Below are 17723 nucleotides of genomic sequence, written 5' to 3' on the forward strand. Positions count from 1 at the left end.
ACAGGCAAATATCGGCGAGGCAAAACTACTGTGTGGTGAGTGATCTTCGATCATATCAGGCGGTGAGGAGGAATTAGGCATCTGCGGGTGGGGCAGTTTCAATATCAGTCCCCACCGCACTATACATACGAGCACACGCGCTGATAAACAGAAGCAGAATTGAAAATGACGGAAGATGCAGTAAAGGGGCGAGAGGCGGCCTCATTAAAATTGTTTTCCAACTTGCCAAAAATCCCCCAGAGGGGAGCTACGAATATAGCGGGCATATCGGGGGTAATGCAAACTCATCCCCCGTCAGATGAAACGCAAATTAAGGCTCTTATGAAGCGCCTGGAGAAGGTGATGAAAAACGAAGTTACCAAGTGGTGAGAACATAAGTCGCTTACAATGTACATTGCAGAGGAACGTGTTCCACGGGGATTACGAATTTTATTAGCCCCTAATTATGACAAACCCCATCCAGAAATGTTGAAAAAGTGGGGAAAGAGTAATCTGGAGGCTTCACGAAATTTGATACTTATTCTAATTGATTACGCTGAGATAGAACGTGTAACATTGTTAAAGGAGTTGGATACGTGTAACATTGTTAAAGGAATTGGATACGTGTAACATTGTTAAAGGAATTGGATACAATCAATGAAGAGCTACTTAAATTTGAACCCAATGATCTCATTATATCACTGAGAAAGGAGATCCAGGAAAGGGTCAATGCACATGAAGAAAAAATCAAGGTGAGTAAGGCGTGGAAGTTTGCGCGCGATAAAGATGACTATGAGCACGGTAAAATCTATACCTTCGCGCGCAAATTTGATGACGCAAAACGATTGAAAATTAATCAAAATAAAGTACCAGTTCAAGCAGGTGGAGGAGCAACCTCATTAGATACTATTCCACGGAAAAATCTCATTGAACGAGCACCTAGTACAAGTGACTCCAATTCAAATCTGAGTAGCAATGGTAGTCTGTATTCAAATGAAAATTTAACAGTAGGAGACGAAGATGATGAACCATCAAGGGTGCTGGATTTGGGCGAAGAAATTGATTTTTTAGTCAATGCACGATTACAAACTCTACGCCCACGGAAGCAACAACAAAAACAAAAACAGCAGAAAATAGGGCCAGAATTAACCGCCGCAGAAAAGAGCGACGCCGAAAAAATAGGCACAAAAAAACAACAACAAAAAGAAAAAATTCTGGCGCAAGAACAAAAACTAAATGAAAAAACAATAATCAATCTTTCATCTACAATACTGACAACAGCAGAAAAACAGTTGCTCAGTCTTGGCCTTGCCTACTGTCCACTTACAGACTTCAGCTACACAGCTACAAGAATAGATGTGTTCCGCTACATCCGGAAACTGAAGCTGTCCAAATTCTTCAAAATCAAACAAAATCCAATTACCACGGAATTAAATTCAGCAGTACCTTCCACTTCAACCCTCCAAGCCTGTGATGTTAGAGGCTTACTCACTCTATGTCAACTGGGTGAAGGAGCAAATGACACGACTGATGATTTGTCAACGCAAGAGGAGCTAAGGATTGCGGAAATCCAACAAATCGGAGCAGGAGCAAGTCATTTTAAACCATCGTCTAGTTTTATGTCCATTATGCCTAAAGATACAATAGACTCATTCCATGATGTAGTGATCTCAGACCTCAAGAAATTACACCACCAAGTGAAACATCGAGGCAGAATCAAGCAAGACCAAGAAAAACAATATTGGGCTTTGGTTTCAAAATTGAAAAACGACCATCGTAATGTGGTGTGCAGCTCGGATAAAGGGGGCAATATTGTGATTTGGCCTCAAGAACAATATATTGCGGAGGCCACGCATCAATTATCCGATACTACATGCTACACTAAATCTTGTGTCAAGCAATAGGATATAGCCAGGGAGAAATTAAGGAAACTCCTCCTTCAATACAAGAGGGAGGGTTTGATTTCCACTCAAGAATTCAAATTCCTGCATGTTAAACTACCGGTCATGGCACGTTTTTATCTTATACCCAAAGTCCATAAGGAAATATTGCCTATACCAGGACGGCCCATTATATCGGCCATCAACAGTATGGGTGAACATCTTGCTCAATATATAGATTATTTTCTGCAACCCCTGGTGGTTAATTTACCCACCTATATTAAGGACACAGGACATTTCTTGAACAAAATCAACAATACCGCTTGGACAGATGACTCTCTTTTGATTACGCTTGACATTGAGGCTCTATATACGAGCATAGAACATCAAATTGGACTTAGAGCTCTTGAATACTTTCTGAGCACTAGGCCTGCAGATTGCTATAACCATAGTAAGATATTGGTAGCTTTAGTTGCATGGAGCCTCAATCATAATTTCTTTATGTTTGGTAAAGACATTTATTTACAAAAGAGGGGAGTGGCAATGGGGGCCTGCTTTTCCCCTAGCTACGCGTGCTTGCACGTGGGCTATTGGGAGAAGCAGGTCCTCATGGGCACGCATCATGACATCTTTGTAGAAAATGTGCAAATGTGGGTAAGATTTATCGACGATGTGTTTTTAATTTGGAGAGGTGATGAATTGAGTGCACTTGCTTTTATTGACAAACTTAACGCCAATGAGTATAATTTAAAGTTTACCCATCACATCAGCAATCAATCTGTTGATTTCCTGGACGTTAAGGTATACCACAAGTCAGGCATTTTGGCAACCACCCTCCATAGATAGGCCACTGCGGGCAATTCTACTCTGCAAGCCAGTAGTGCCCATCCGTACCACACAATTGAAAATATCCCCTATGGGGAACTGCTCCGCCTCAAAAGGATTTGCAGCAGTGAAGAGGAATTGGAGAAGTGTACAATGGAAGCCCTTAGCAGGTTTCAAACAAGAGGGTACAATGTTGATTGTCTTAAAAGAGCAGTCAATAAAATGAATCAGAAGTCTAGGGACTGCCTCCTACAACAAAAAGGAATTAGACCAACAAACAGTGAAGACCCTGAAAAATCAGTGTTGAGATTTATCACACCATATAGTTGTCAAAATAGGAAAATAAGATCAATCCTCACGAAGAGTTGGCCAATTCTTCAAACAGACAGCGTCATCTCACCTGAACTCCCTGATAACCCTAAAATTACTTTCAGGAGAGGACCTTCTTTACGCAACTATGTCACCAATCCATTCCCTGAAATACTAAAACAGAAACCCTGGTTCCCGCAACGTCGAGGTTTTTTTAAATGCTCGAGTTGCCGAGCTTGCAAATTTGGTGTTAACACCAGCACCTACATGACTCAATTCAGTCCAACACCGATACAGATCAAGGGTAATTACAGTTGCAGGACGGAGTATGCTGTTTATGTCCTGGTTAGTACCTGCGGCCTGAGGTACGTTGGTAGTACTCGGCTTGCGGTGCACGCCAGGATATTACAGCATCTCCGAGCAATTGTCAATAATGACAATTCTTATCCGGTGGCGAGACACTTCAAGAGTGTGCATAATAACAATCTGGAGTGTCTCAGCTACTTCATGTTGACATCTGTACCCCAACCCCGTCGGGGAGGGGACAGAGACAAAATGCTTCGCCAACTGGAATCTAAAATAATATTGGAGCTTGATACGAAGGTTCCAAATGGTCTCAACACCACAGAAGACTTGTATCATTTTCTTTAAGATTGTCTTTTACACCATATTTACCCTGTCTCTTTAACCCAGATGGACTCTAGAATTTGTGTTTATACACTTTGGATTACAAGTCCGCTTATAGGATATTATATTGACTTTCCTCGCAACCCAATTTTTCTTTTTCCTTTGTTTATTTATTCCTCATTTACCCTGAATATTATTTTGCATTCTTTGAATTTAAAAGTGAATACAAATAACCAGTCCCTATTGGGCTATATCAAAAAAGTAGATTTATATAGAAAAACTTTTTCTTTTCTTTTTTTTGTATTTCACTTATCAGGTGTTGGGCACACATTTCACAAAATTTGGAGATGAACTACCAGACGTAGGAAATAGGTTTGAAAAAGGAGGGGTTGCCATCATGTTTAGATGTCCCCTTAATATCAGTACCAAGTTGGGGTTGCCATCAAAATTAGATGTCCCCACAAGATTGTAAATATGGTTTATGGTTTTTTTATGTATGTATAGTATTTATTGGCAATTTTTGCACATAATATATCATTCATATTGTACAGGTATATAATGTATTTTAGAACGTTTGTTCATAACAGTACCTTTTAGTGATATAGTATGTGTGCTCTGCATCACTACGTTGTTTACGTATGCTTTTTTCCGTATCAAGTTTTATGGAAGTCAGTGTGTATTCATTCTGCAAGCTGCTAGTACGTTTAATTATATATAAAAAATATACATATTTGTATTTTACCATTTTTCCATTTTATAAGCATTTATGCAGAAGCAATCTTGTTTTTTCACATCAATGAATTTATTCAGGTATTATTTGATGTGTGGGAGACTTACATTATGTAGAGTGACTGTAATCCATCCTGCCTTAAATCCATGCCAGTGATATGTAGTAGCAGTATTTTCTCCATTTCTATTGTTATCACATGGTGTGTACTAGCACTTTAAAAATTCAGGCATGAGGGGTCAAAATTTGACTGTGATCAAGGGCATCCGGCCGAAACACGTCTGTTTTTTGCTTCTGTTCAGCTTTGCTCATTAAAGTGTCAACTGCCTCATATTGGAATTGCTGAGTCGTCTGTTCGGCCCTGGGGATCCGGGGCTTCAGTCTGGCTTCTGTTTTGAACTATATATATATATATATATATATATATATATATATATATATACACACATATACACACACACATATACATACACACACACACATACATACACACACACGCGATCAGAAAGAGCTTTAAGAAGCCCTGTATCACAAGTGATGAACAAACATTGGCAAAGACAATAGCTCTCGCCTATGCGAGATCTATTGGGTTTGAAAAGTTTTTTTTTAGTTTAGCCATGACCATCTTATACAGCTGCTATACAGCTGATTTGCAGCATAGCTAACAGTTAAAAAAAAGTGCTATGGCTTGTTCAGCTGTGTCATATCGCTTATTTTCCCCTTTCAACCATGCTGTCCATGGCTAAAAAAAACATTTTGACAAAGCCAAATAGCTCTGAAGTACGTGAGAGTTATTTGGCTTTATCAATCGTTCTTTTGTTTGTGGAGGGATGGGAGGGACGAACAATGTGGGAAGGGGCGGGAGGGGTAGAGGGGGCAAGCAACAATAAAACAGGGCGCCATAGCTCAAGTTTAAATAAAAAAGTTAAAAAGAATTAAAAAGCTCTATGACGTTGTCAGCGTTGATCAAGTTACAATAGGTGGGGTGAGCCAACATGGACAGCAGGAGGAGGGCTGGAGAGGCTCGGAACATATCAGACAGCAGGAGGAGGGTGGACGGGGCAGCAGGTCGCCGGAGGTGGTCGGGTGCAAACAACAACACAGGGCAGGGAGGAGACTGCCTGCAAAGACATTCACTCTTATAGAGTGCTGCTACTAAAAGAAGTACCTCCAAAAGTGCAGCAGTGGAAGGAAACAGGTACGTATGCCATGCTCCAAGGGAGTGACAAACACGTAAGGCATGCAGGCACTAGCCAAAGAGAAGCATGGAAATTAAAATGACTATGAAGCCAAACAATGATAAGCAATGGGTGGACTCTAAGCCCCCTTCAAGTAAACAAAGTGTCTTGCAAGTGCTCTCAGGCAAAAAAAAAATTACGTGTTTGAAAAAAGATGCAGCCTTAAATAAACTACAACAAAGAAATGCAATATGGTCACACAATATGATCTCGAATGTTGCTGAACTAAATTATCACTAAACTAACCATTGCAACTTCAGCTAACTGGGAAGACTACCAGCTCTCACCACCTGGTGGCTGTTTGACATTCTTTACTAAAGGAGCCTGATCTCAGGCTTATCACACACGTTCAGATATTCAAGTAAAGTGGTCAGGGTGAAAAGCCGATTGGAAATGTCTTCCTTAACTTATTTAAGCATCTTCGAAAAAAATAACATGTAAAAAAAAAAAACGGAACTTTTAAAAATACTATTTCATTTTACAATTTATCACCTTAGAGCATAAATGAAATTGGTAATACTAATTTAGGAAAAATAAGAGTATCTATTCTACCATACATTCTATCACTCCCCCAGTAACTCATTCAAATTGCATTTTAGGTACTCACATTTTGTCCATGTCAAATATAAAATACAAAAAATTAATTTTATTGAGACATTAGAAAAAAAATGACGGACAATTTTTATTGTACAGAAATTCTTTTTTTATAAGGACACCAAGAAATGTATTTGTACCCTTGAAAATGAATTTGCCTGTTGTGTTGTTGCTGGTTATATCAGTAGGGCTGTACATAGAAGGAAATCTCTTGCTTATCTAGATCATCTAGTTTATTAAGCTGATTGAAGAATGCCCCTGATTGAAAAGTAAAACTAATGAATGGGACAAGGTGATTTGTACATATGAAGTCATATTACGTATTATACAAAATTCATTGATAGCAATGTCTTGATTGTATGTACTTTTATGGATCAAAACAATATTCTAATAACGTTTTATGATTGATTGAATTTTGAGGGCAAATAAACACGCACACTTATGTATACATCAGCATATATAATTGCAGAAATACAAACAACAACATATCCTGAAATTATATAGAGAGGAGGTGGAGAAAAGGATTATACTGATCAGCTTTACAATTAATGGCAATGGCATGTCGCAAGAGCAAACTGCTGTCAAGACTGTTCTACAGAAATGCAAACGAACATGATTTATTGTTCAATATAAAAACAGTGTGTTCCAGAATATCAGAAAGCAAGCAAACGACATTCTTGACTCTCAACATTAATTAAATAAAAGTCAACATAAGATACTACTGCATTGTATCGTATAGCAGCATTTATACAGCATTTACAACCCCTATGCGGGCCTGAACCACTTGCCTACAAGGTGTATGGTTAGAAGGGTGTTGTCGTTGGATTTTTGATCCTATGTGGCAAGTGTTTGCATGTCGGTCGTGATGACCAGTGACCTGCAGTAATGCTGTAATGGGAAGCACCGCTTAACAGAGTGGATAAATTATCATCTAGAAATACAAAATCTACACCACCCTACCCCAAGATATAAAATACAAGATTGCTAAGCTGAGCTATATTTGATTATTGTTTTTGTCTTCCATTGCAATGCTGTAAAAGGCAATCAATAAAGTTTTCAGAAAAAAAAGAATTACAAAATGCAGATTACATTTATAAAATACGCCCCCCATCAAAAGAGAACACAAAGTTACAAATAAAAATCGCCCTTTCATCCACCTCATTAAGGCATTACGCAGAAATTCATCACAAAACTAAAACCACAACCAAATAATGTTAAACATTCAACTAGTTGTATTTACAGAGTAAGTAAAAATTAATCATCAGCCAAGCTACTCCATGTCCTTGTTATATAGGGGTGATCGTGCACTCTACTGTTGGGTCCCATGAGACAAAGTAAAATTAGCTCCTCCTTTGCCCTTAATTTTGGACTGATGGAACAAAAGTTAGCAAAATAAATGACATCCTGGCACCATTTTCAATAGGCCTGAGCAGTGAAACCTACTGGGTTTGCCAATGCTTTTTTGGCTAAGTTAGACCCTTTGAATGTGCATGCATCTCCAGTTGTCATGTTTGAAAGGGTTTAAAAACTTTACAAATGCAATAAAAAATGCTTTTAATCGGTGTGCTGATGTACGGAAAGAATAGGAATACATTTTATAGACACACACACAAATATAAAATCCCAAACCCCAATACAAACATTTCAGGTGAGGGATAGTTTTAAACCTATGTAAGTATTGAGCCGGCTTATGCTAATACAAGACGTGCTAAAAAAGATAACTGAGTTCTTCAGAAATACATAGATCACAGTGCACATTCGTTTTAGGAAATACACATATAATATTGTATGGTCACTTTAGCTGCCCTGAAACACATAAATAGATTATATTTCTTTGCAGACTAAAACTTGACAGGACATCAATATTTAGTATAAATGTCACAGAAAAGGTTACCACATCTCTATTTGTTAAACAAATGAAATGTCAACAGTAGGAACTGTTTTTGCATTGTCATGGAGCACTGAGTACAGGTTTTAAACATGGGTGGATTCGGACTAAGCGCAAGCATGTTGAGAATATGTTAAAGTCAGAGATAATCACTTGCTACGTAGAAAAACAAAAATGTGCTTATATATTATCTCACCTTCATTCTGAGAACTAACCCACAAATGGGGGTTTCTGCTAAACATGGACACATGCATAATTCTTGAAAATGTTGACATGTTTTGGCAATATCTTATCTGCCCAGCTTTCTATTTGCATAATATAAGATGATATATATATACACATACATACATACATACATACATATACACACAAGCTTCGTGGGGAATGTCCAACAATTGGGCTGCACTCGGACACAGAAGAGCTTCTCTGCAGTTTCTTTATTCTGGTAGAACAGTCGCGCTAGCCCGCCAATTCAAGCAGCAGACCGCAGCCTGAGGCGTTTCGAAAGTTCTCTTTTTCAAAGGGTAAATGCAGGCAAAAGCACACATTCAGCCACACCTTCCTTTTTCAGCCATATCGTGAGTCCTGATTGGACAACTCTATATGAGAATTCATGTTGTGCCCTGGGAGGTGTAGTCCGTGTTCAAATCCCTCAGTTGGTGGTGCTCCAATTTCACTGCAGATTAAAGGCTCCCCATGAGCCCCGGACAGCGCAACTGTATTCATCCACATCTGTGCCCCACGACCGAAGCCCTTCCTGATTAGGAGCTCCGTGGCCCCCATTTACTGAAGTGGTGCAGACCCTGAAGTAGGTGGATTAGAAAAAGATAGAACCCACCGAAACGAGTCGACGCCCTTCCCCGCATGGTGACATTCGAGGAACATCTGAGTCTAATCATAGCATAACTGATAGACTCCAACTGAATTGATTCAATCGAATTAACCCAGTCATGATGTCTTTTTAATATAGCACTTGTTTTTTGTCTCTCGAATACATTAAGTATCTTGTTTGTCTTTTGATTGTCCCGTATATGAATTTGTTAATATTCTTTTTTAATTGACTCAAAAGTTGTTTTTTAACTTTATGAACTTTGATTTCAATAAATGAATTATTGTGATACTTAAATTTAGTGTTTGTGTGTTTATAACTGATGTATGGGTCCTATTTTTTTAGTACATTTAGTACTGTTGTATGTTTTTTAGGGTTCTGGCATGGTTGAATGTAGTATAGCTTGACCCTTGTGTTTTATCAGCCAAGAGAAATTCTTCTTTATACTGCGATTATATTTGGTACCCTGTCTCTTGGTGAATGGGGCCACTCCCTTCTTGTGTTATATGCATGTATGCCTGGCCAATAGAAGTGTCACAGAAAATTTTGTGTGGTTTTTAGAGCCCTCGAGTGCCCTGCTAGCAGATGTGAGTGGGCAAAGAACATTATCTGGTCGTGAAAAACCCATGGTACAAGCAGTTGCAGGGATTCGTTCAGTCCTCCTGTCCTTCATAGGAGCCCATTTGTCTCTGAGAAGCAGGGATATACTGGGGGAATTCATGTAATTAGGTTTTCGGGCTTCTTGCCAAGCATTTTGCAAGGACGGGTCGTTGACCTGGACCAACCGGACATTTTTGTCTGGCTGCCAAGGTTCTTGAGTGATGAGGGCGCGAGGGGTAATGGATTTGGGGGGTTGAGGTAGGTTCCCTTTTTTTCATATTGCCCAGGATTAATGCCAAGAAACTGGGATTGTCTGTTCCTAGTATAAGTTCCATTGGAAGGTTCTGTAGAACACCCATAGTCATCACTGTTTGTGGTCCGTTTAGGGGTTGAATGGGTATGAGAGCCACTGGGTAGCCCTTAACATCCTCATGTACACAACGGATCTGTACCTGTTTCCCAGGGAGTATCTGTGCAGCCCCAACCAGATCTTTTTGTACCACGCATTGGTGACACCCTGAATCAAAGAGGGCGGTTACCTGGGTTTGGTTAATTAGAAAGCTCAAATAGAAACAAGCGCCCATCTCTTCTGTGTAGAGAAGGGACTTTGGAATACAGCTGACGTCCATCGGTTCGTTGCTTGGCTTCTTGTGGGGACAGGTCCGAGCGATGTGGCCCCACTCCCCGCAGTCAAAACATTGGGATCCCCGGTAGGGGGGAGCCTCGGGTTTGTAGGACCAAGATTTCGGAGGCTCACTGACGGGTCGTATGTTATTCTTTGGCTCTTGACTCCCACAAGGGGTTTTCTCCACCTCCCACAGGGAGACACGCGGTTGCGCACAAGAAAAGGAGGTGGCCATTTCATTTGCATGCTCGACCGTGAGATGGGAGTGTTGCTGCAGCCACATGTGAGTTGAAATAGGCAAAGCTTTGAGGTAATGCTCTAGGTAGATCTGGTCCATAATTTCCTCCTTCGTTTTTAGGGCTCGGCCTACGTCAACCCTGCGTCAGCAGGGGAGGCGGAGCTCCGAGCTCTTATGTTATAAAAAAAAAAAAGTTTTTTTAGGGGTCCGGGCTGCAACATTCTTTAGTGCGCGCGCGTTGTTTATGCCATCTGCCTATTGATTCGTCTTCGCTGTGCTGTCTATTTAGTAGCCTTGACGTGATAGGCTATATTTACTTTTCGTCCGCCATTTTTTTCATTTTCATGGCATTTTCTGTGTGGTTACGCGCACAAGCGACTTATTAATCTTAATTACGAGCTGTCAGAGTGCCCGTGTAATGCAATCCAGATGGTCTGAGCGGTGCAAGTGCTTCCAGACTAGGAGCAGGGTAGATCCGCGAAGATGAGAAACACTGAGCGCGAGAGGTGCACCCCGGGCCGTCTCAGCAGGAGGCTTTCACAGGAGCTTGTTTTTGTGCGACGGGTTCGATTCCCCGCCTGGCACACCACAGCTCCTCGCGCCCCATGCGTGCACGCAACGTTGCACATCCTAATTAGCAGCGCTTGTGAGCAGAGCTCGCTCGCATCCCAAGAAACTCGAAAGTCATCACTTTGGGATTTGGGATTTCCTGGCACGAAGCAAATTGTCACCGATGGAGCGGCTGCTGGAGGTTGCCAGCACCAAGGTTGTGCGCGGTAAGCAGCTCTCTGGTCTGCATGAATGGGCTCAGCCGAGCATGGCGCTGGCAGAACACCCCGGTGGTCGTCTCGTGGAGATAGGAGCCGCAGGTGAAGGTGTTTTGGAGATTTACACATTTCACAGAGAAATGATTTACTTGTTGGTATTCTGCCCGTGTAGTTAGGAAATCGGTGCTTTTGCCATTGTGTCTCAGAAAGAGGGCCGCTCTTGAACTTTTGAACTCCTGATTCACAATTTCGTCGGGAACCTGATTGATTCCGAAGTGATTGCACATCTGAAACCTCAATTTCAGCTGTGTGTGAAATAGTTTCCCACCGTTTTCACCCCAACACAGTGGGTCCCTGAAAGCATCCCATTTTAAAAATAGATTTTCTCAGATTGACAGGGAACAAAGAGGTTCCTGGGATTTTGCCTCGCGTGGGTCAAGTCAAGACATTGTGTTGGAAAGCGCTGTTACTCGGTACCACACAACAATGTGAGTGCAGAGTGAGTGTGCAGAGTAGTGAGTAGTGAGTGCAGAGTGAGTGTAGTGAGTGCAGAGTGAGTGTGCAGAGTAGTAAGTAGTGAGTGCAGAGTAGTGATTGCAGAGTAGTGAGTAGTGAGTGCAGAGTAGTGAGTGCAGAGTAGTGAGTGCAGAGTAGTGAGTAGTGAGTGCAGAGTAGTGAGTAGAGTAGTGAGTAGTGAGTGCAGAGTAGTGAGTAGTGAGTAGAGTAGTGAGTAGAGTAGTGAGTAGAGTAGTGAGTGCAGATTAGTGAGTAGTGAGTGTAGAGTAGTGAGTAATGAGTAGAGTAGTGAGTGCAGAGTAGTGAGTAGTGAGTGCAGAGTAGTGAGTAGAGTAGTGAGTAGAGTAGAGTAGTGAGTAGAAAGTAGTGAGGTGAGTAGAGTAGTGAGTAGAGAGTAGAATAGTGAGTAGTGAGTGCAGAGTAGTGAGTAGAGTAGTGAGTAGTAAGGTGAGTAGAGTAGTGAGGTGAGTAGTGAGTAGTGAGTGCAGAGTAGTGAGTAGAGTAGTGAGTAGTGAGGTGAGTAGAGTAGTGAGTAAAGTAGTGAGTGCAGAGTAGTGAGTAGAGTAGTGAGTAGAAAGTAGTGAGTAGAGTAGTGAGTAGTGAATAGTGAGTAGAATAGTGAGTAGTGAGTGCAGAGTAGTGAGTGCAGAGTAGTGAGTGCAGAGTAGTGAGTGCAGAGTAGTGAGTGCAGAGTAGTGAGTAGCGTAGTGAGTAGTGAGTAGTGAGTAGAGTAGTGAGTAGAGTAGTGAGTAGAAAGTAGTGAGGTGAGTAGAGAGTGGAGAGTAGTGAGTAGAGTAGTGAGTAGTGAGCAGAATAGTGAGTAGTGAGCAGAATAGTGAGTAGTGACTGCAGAGTAGTGAGTAGAGTAGTGAGTAGAGTAGTGAGTAGAGTAGTGCGTAGAGTAGTGAGTAGAGTAGTGAGTAGAGTAGTGAGTAGTGAGTAGAAAGTAGTGAGTAGAAAGTAGTGAGTAGAGTAGTGAGTAGAGTAGTGAGTAGAGTAGTGAGTATTGAGTGCAGAGTAGTGAGTAGTGAGTAGAGTAGTGAGTAGTGAGTAGAGTAGTGAGTAGAGTAGTGAGGTGAGTAGAGTAGTGAGTTAAGTAGTGAGTGCAGAGTAGTGAGTAGAGTAGTGAGAGTGAGTAGTGAGTAGAGTAGTGAGTAGTGAGTAGAGTAGTGAGTAGTGAGGTGAGTAGTGAGCAGAGTAGTGAGTGCAGAGTAGTGAGTAGTGAGTGCAGAGTAGTGAGTAGAGTAGTGAGTAGAGTAGTGAGTAGTGAGTGCTGAGTAGTGAGTAGAGTAGTGAGTAGAGTAGTGAGTAGAGTAGTGAGTAGAGTAGTGAGTGCAGAGTAGTGAGTAGAGTAGTGAGTAGAGTAGTGAGGTGAGTAGTGAGTAGTGAGTGCAGAGTAGTGAGTAGTGAGTAGAGTAGTGAGTAGAGTAGTGAGTAGAGTAGAGTAGAGAGTAAAGTAGTGAGTGTAGAGTAGTGAGTAGAGTAGTGAGTAGAGTAGTGAGTAGAGTAGAGTAGAGAGTAAAGTAGTGAGTGCAGAGTAGTGAGTAGAAGTGAGTAGTGAGTAGTGAGTAGAGTAGTGAGTGGAGAGTAGTGAGTAGAGTAGTGAGTGCAGAGTAGTGAGTAGAGTAGTGAGTAGAGTAGAGTAGTGAGTAGAGTAGTGAGTAGTGAGTAGTGAGTAGTGAGTAGAGTAGTGAGTAGAAAGTAGTGAGTAGAGTAGTGAGTAGAGTAGTGAGTAGAGTAGTGAGTAGAGTAGTGAGTAGTGAGTGCAGAGTAGTGAGTAGAGTAGTGAGTGCAGAGAAGTGAGTAGAGTAGTGAGTAGAGTAGTGAGTAATGAGTGCAGAGTAGTGAGTAGAGTAGTGAGTAGAGTAGTGAGTAGAGTAGTGAGTAGAGTAGTGAGTAGAGTAGTGAGTAGTGAGTAGAGTAGTGAGTAGTGGGTAGAGTAGTGAGTAGTGGGTAGAGTAGTGAGTAGTGAGTAAAGTAGTGAGTAGAGTAGTGAGTGCAGAGTAGTGAGTAGAGTAGTGAGTAGAGTAGTGAGTAGAGTAGTGAGTAGAGTAGTGAGTAGAGTAGTGAGTATTGAGTGCAGAGTAGTGAGTAGTGAGTAGAGTAGTGAGTAGTGAGTAGAGTAGTGAGTAGAGTAGTGAGGTGAGTAGAGTAGTGAGTTAAGTAGTGAGTGCAGAGTAGTGAGTAGAGTAGTGAGTAGAGTAGTGAGTAGAGTAGTGAGTAGAGTAGTGAGTAGAGTAGTGATTAGTGAGTAGAGTAGTGAGTAGAGTAGTGAGTAGAAAGTAGTGAGGCGAATAGAGTACTGAGTGGAGAGTAGTGAGTAGAGTAGTGAGTAGTGAGCAGAATAGTGAGTGCAGAGTATTGAGTAGAGTAGTGAGTAGTGAGTAGAGTAGTGAGTAGAGTAGTGAGTAGTGAGTAGAGTAGTGAGTGCATAGTGAGTAGTGAGTAGAGTAGTGAGTAGAGTAGTGAGTGCAGAGTAGTGAGTAGAGTAGTGAGTAGAGTAGTGAGTAGAGTAGTGAGTAGTGAGTAGAGTAGTGAGTAGTGAGTGCAGAGTAGTGAGTAGAGGAGTAGAGTAGTGAGTAGAGTAGTGAGTAGAGTAGTGAGTGAAGAGTAGTGAGTAGAGTAGAGTAGAGAGTAAAGTAGTGAGTGCAGAGTAGTGAGTAGAGAAGTGAGTAGTGAGTAGTTAGTAGAGTAGTGAGTAGAGTAGTGAGTAGTGAGTAGAAAGTAGTGAGTAGAAAGTAGTGAGTAGAAAGTAGTGAGTAGAGTAGTGAGTAGAGTAGTGAGTAGAGTAGTGAGTAGAGTAGTGAGTAGAGTAGTGAGTAGAGTAGTGAGTGCAGAGTAGTGAGTAGTGAGTAGAGTAGTGAGTAGTGAGTGCAGAGTAGTGAGTAGAGGAGTGAGTAGAGTAGTGAGTGCAGAGTAGTGAGTGCAGAGTAGTGAGTAGTGAGTAGAGTAGTGAGTAGAGTAGTGAGGTGAGTACTGAGTGCAGAGTAGTGAGTGAGTAGAGTAGTGAGTAGAGTAGTGAGGTGAGTAGTGAGTGCAGAGTAGTGAGTGAGTAGAGTAGTGAGTAGAGTAGTGAGTAGAGTAGTGAGTAGAGTAGTGAGTAGAGTAGTGAGTAGAGTAGTGAGTAGAAAGTAGTGAGTAGAGTAGTGAGTAGAGTAGTGAGTAGAGTAGTGAGTAGTGAGTGCAGAGTAGTGAGTAGAGTAGTGAGTGCAGAGTAGTGAGTAGAGTAGTGAGTAGAGTAGTGAGTAGAGTAGTGAGTAGAGTAGTGAGTAGAAAGTAGTGAGTAGAGTAGTGAGTAGAGTAGTGAGTAGAGTAGTGAGTAGAGTAGTGAGTAGTGAGTGCAGAGTAGTGAGTAGAGTAGTGAGTGTAGAGAAGTGAGTAGAGTAGTGAGTAGAGTAGTGAGTAATGAGTGCAGAGTAGTGAGTAGAGTAGTGAGGTGAGTAGTGAGTGCAGAGTAGTGAGTGAGTAGAGTAGTGAGTAGAGTAGTGAGGTGAGTAGTGAGTGCAGAGTAGTGAGTGAGTAGAGTAGTGAGTAGAGTAGTGAGTAGAGTAGTGAGTAGAGTAGTGAGTAGTGAGTAGAGTAGTGAGTAGTGAGTGCAGAGTAGTGAGTAGTGAGTTAAGTAGTGAGTAGTGAGTAGAGTAGTGAGTAGTGAGTAGAGTAGTGAGTAGTGAGTAGAGTAGTGAGTAGAGTAGTGAGGTGAGTAGAGTAGAGTAGTGAGTAAAGTAGTGAGTGCAGAGTAGTGAGTAGAGAAGTGAGTAGTGAGTAGAGTAGTGAGTAGTGAGTGCAGAGTAGTGAGTAGTGAGTGCAGAGTAGTGAGTAGAGTAGTGAGTAGTGAGTAGAGTAGTGAGTGCAGAGTAGTGAGTAGAGTAGTGAGTAGAGTAGTGAGTAGAGTAGTGAGTAGAGTAGTGAGTAGTGAGTGCAGAGTAGTGAGTAGTGAGTGCAGAGTAGTGAGTGCAGAGTAGTGAGTAGAGAGTAGAGTAGTGAGTAGTGAGTAGAGTAGTGAGTAGAGTAGTGAGGTGAGTAGAGTAGTGAGTTAAGTAGTGAGTGCAGAGTAGTGAGTAGAGTAGTGAGTAGAGTAGTGAGTAGTGAGTAGTGAGTAGAGTAGTGAGTAGTGAGGTGAGTAGTGAGCAGAGTAGTGAGTGCAGAGTAGTGAGTAGTGAGTGCAGAGTAGTGAGTAGAGTAGTGAGTAGAGTAGTGAGTAGTGAGTGCTGAGTAGTGAGTAGAGTAGTGAGTAGAGTAGTGAGTAGAGTAGTGAGTAGTGAGTGCAGAGTAGTGAGTAGAGTAGTGAGTAGAGTAGTGAGGTGAGTAGTGAGTAGTGAGTGCAGAGTAGTGAGTAGTGAGTAGTGAGTAGTGAGTAGAGTAGTGAGTAGAGTAGTGAGTAGAGTAGAGTAGAGAGTAAAGTAGTGAGTGTAGAGTAGTGAGTAGAGTAGTGAGTAGAGTAGAGTAGAGAGTAAAGTAGTGAGTGCAGAGTAGTGAGTAGAAGTGAGTAGTGAGTAGTGAGTAGAGTAGTGAGTGGAGAGTAGTGAGTAGAGTAGTGAGTGCAGAGTAGTGAGTAGAGTAGTGAGTAGAGTAGAGTAGTGAGTAGAGTAGTGAGTAGAGTAGTGAGTAGTGAGTAGAGTAGTGAGTAGAAAGTAGTGAGTAGAGTAGTGAGTAGAGTAGTGAGTAGAGTGAGTAGTGAGTGCAGAGTAGTGAGTAGAGTAGTGAGTGCAGAGAAGTGAGTAGAGTAGTGAGTAGAGTAGTGAGTAATGAGTGCAGAGTAGTGAGTAGAGTAGTGAGTAGAGTAGTGAGTAGAGTAGTGAGTAGAGTAGTGAGTAGAGTAGTGAGTAGAGTAGTGAGTAGTGAGTAGAGTAGTGAGTAGTGGGTAGAGTAGTGAGTAGTGGGTAGAGTAGTGAGTAGTGGGTAGAGTAGTGAGTAGTGGGTAGAGTAGTGAGTAGTGGGTAGAGTAGTGAGTAGTGAGTAAAGTAGTGAGTAGAGTAGTGAGTGCAGAGTAGTGAGTAGAGTAGTGAGTAGAGTAGTGAGTAGAGTAGTGAGTAGAGTAGTGAGTAGAGTAGTGAGTAAAGTAGTGAGTAGAGTAGTGAGTGCAGAGTAGTGAGTAGAGTAGTGAGTAGAGTAGTGAGTAGAGTAGTGAGTAGAGTAGTGAGTAGAAAGTAGTGAGGCGAATAGAGTACTGAGTGGAGAGTAGTGAGTAGAGTAGTGAGTAGTGAGCAGAATAGTGAGTGCAGAGTATTGAGTAGAGTAGTGAGTAGTGAGTAGAGTAGTTAGTAGAGTAGTGAGTAGTGAGTGCATAGTGAGTAGTGAGTAGAGTAGTGAGTAGAGTAGTGAGTAGAGTAGTGAGTGCAGAGTAGTGAGTAGAGTAGTGAGTAGAGTAGTGAGTAGAGTAGTGAGTAGTGAGTAGAGTAGTGAGTAGTGAGTGCAGAGTAGTGAGTAGAGGAGTAGAGTAGTGAGTAGAGGAGTGAGTAGAGTAGTGAGTAGAGTAGTGAGTGCAGAGTAGTGAGTAGAGTAGAGTAGAGAGTAAAGTAGTGAGTGCAGAGTAGTGAGTAGAGAAGTGAGTAGTTAGTAGAGTAGTGAGTAGAGTAGTGAGTAGTGAGTAGAGTAGTGAGTAGAAAGTAGTGAGTAGAGTAGTGAGTAGAGTAGTGAGTAGAGTAGTGAGTGCAGAGTAGTGAGTAGTGAGTAGAGTAGTGAGTAGAGTAGTGAGTAGTGAGTGCAGAGTAGTGAGTAGAGGAGTGAGTAGAGTAGTGAGTGCAGAGTAGTGAGTGCAGAGTAGTGAGTAGTGAGTAGAGTAGTGAGGTGAGTAGTGAGTGCAGAGTAGTGAGTGAGTAGAGTAGTGAGTAGAGTAGTGAGTAGAGTAGTGAGTGCAGAGTAGTGAGTGAGTAGAGTAGTGAGTAGAGTAGTGAGTAGAGTAGTGAGTAGAGTAGTGAGTAGAGTAGTGAGTAGAGTAGTGAGTAGAGTAGTGAGTAGTGAGTAGAGTAGTGAGTAGAAAGTAGTGAGTAGAGTAGTGAGTAGAGTAGTGAGTAGAGTAGTGAGTAGAGTAGTGAGTAGTGAGTGCAGAGTAGTGAGTAGAGTAGTGAGTGCAGAGTAGTG

At 41.7% G+C, this 17723-nt stretch overlaps 1 protein-coding gene across 1 annotated transcript in view; it reads right to left on the reverse strand.

Annotated features, from left to right (window-relative positions):
- RCN2 (reticulocalbin 2) overlaps window positions 1-17723 on the reverse strand; it is a 176898-nt gene that overhangs the window by 132983 nt on the left and 26192 nt on the right. The window lies entirely within an intron of this gene.

This window comes from Lissotriton vulgaris, chromosome 5 (genome assembly GCF_964263255.1).
Source record: "Lissotriton vulgaris chromosome 5, aLisVul1.2, whole genome shotgun sequence".
NCBI lineage: Eukaryota > Metazoa > Chordata > Amphibia > Caudata > Salamandridae > Lissotriton > Lissotriton vulgaris.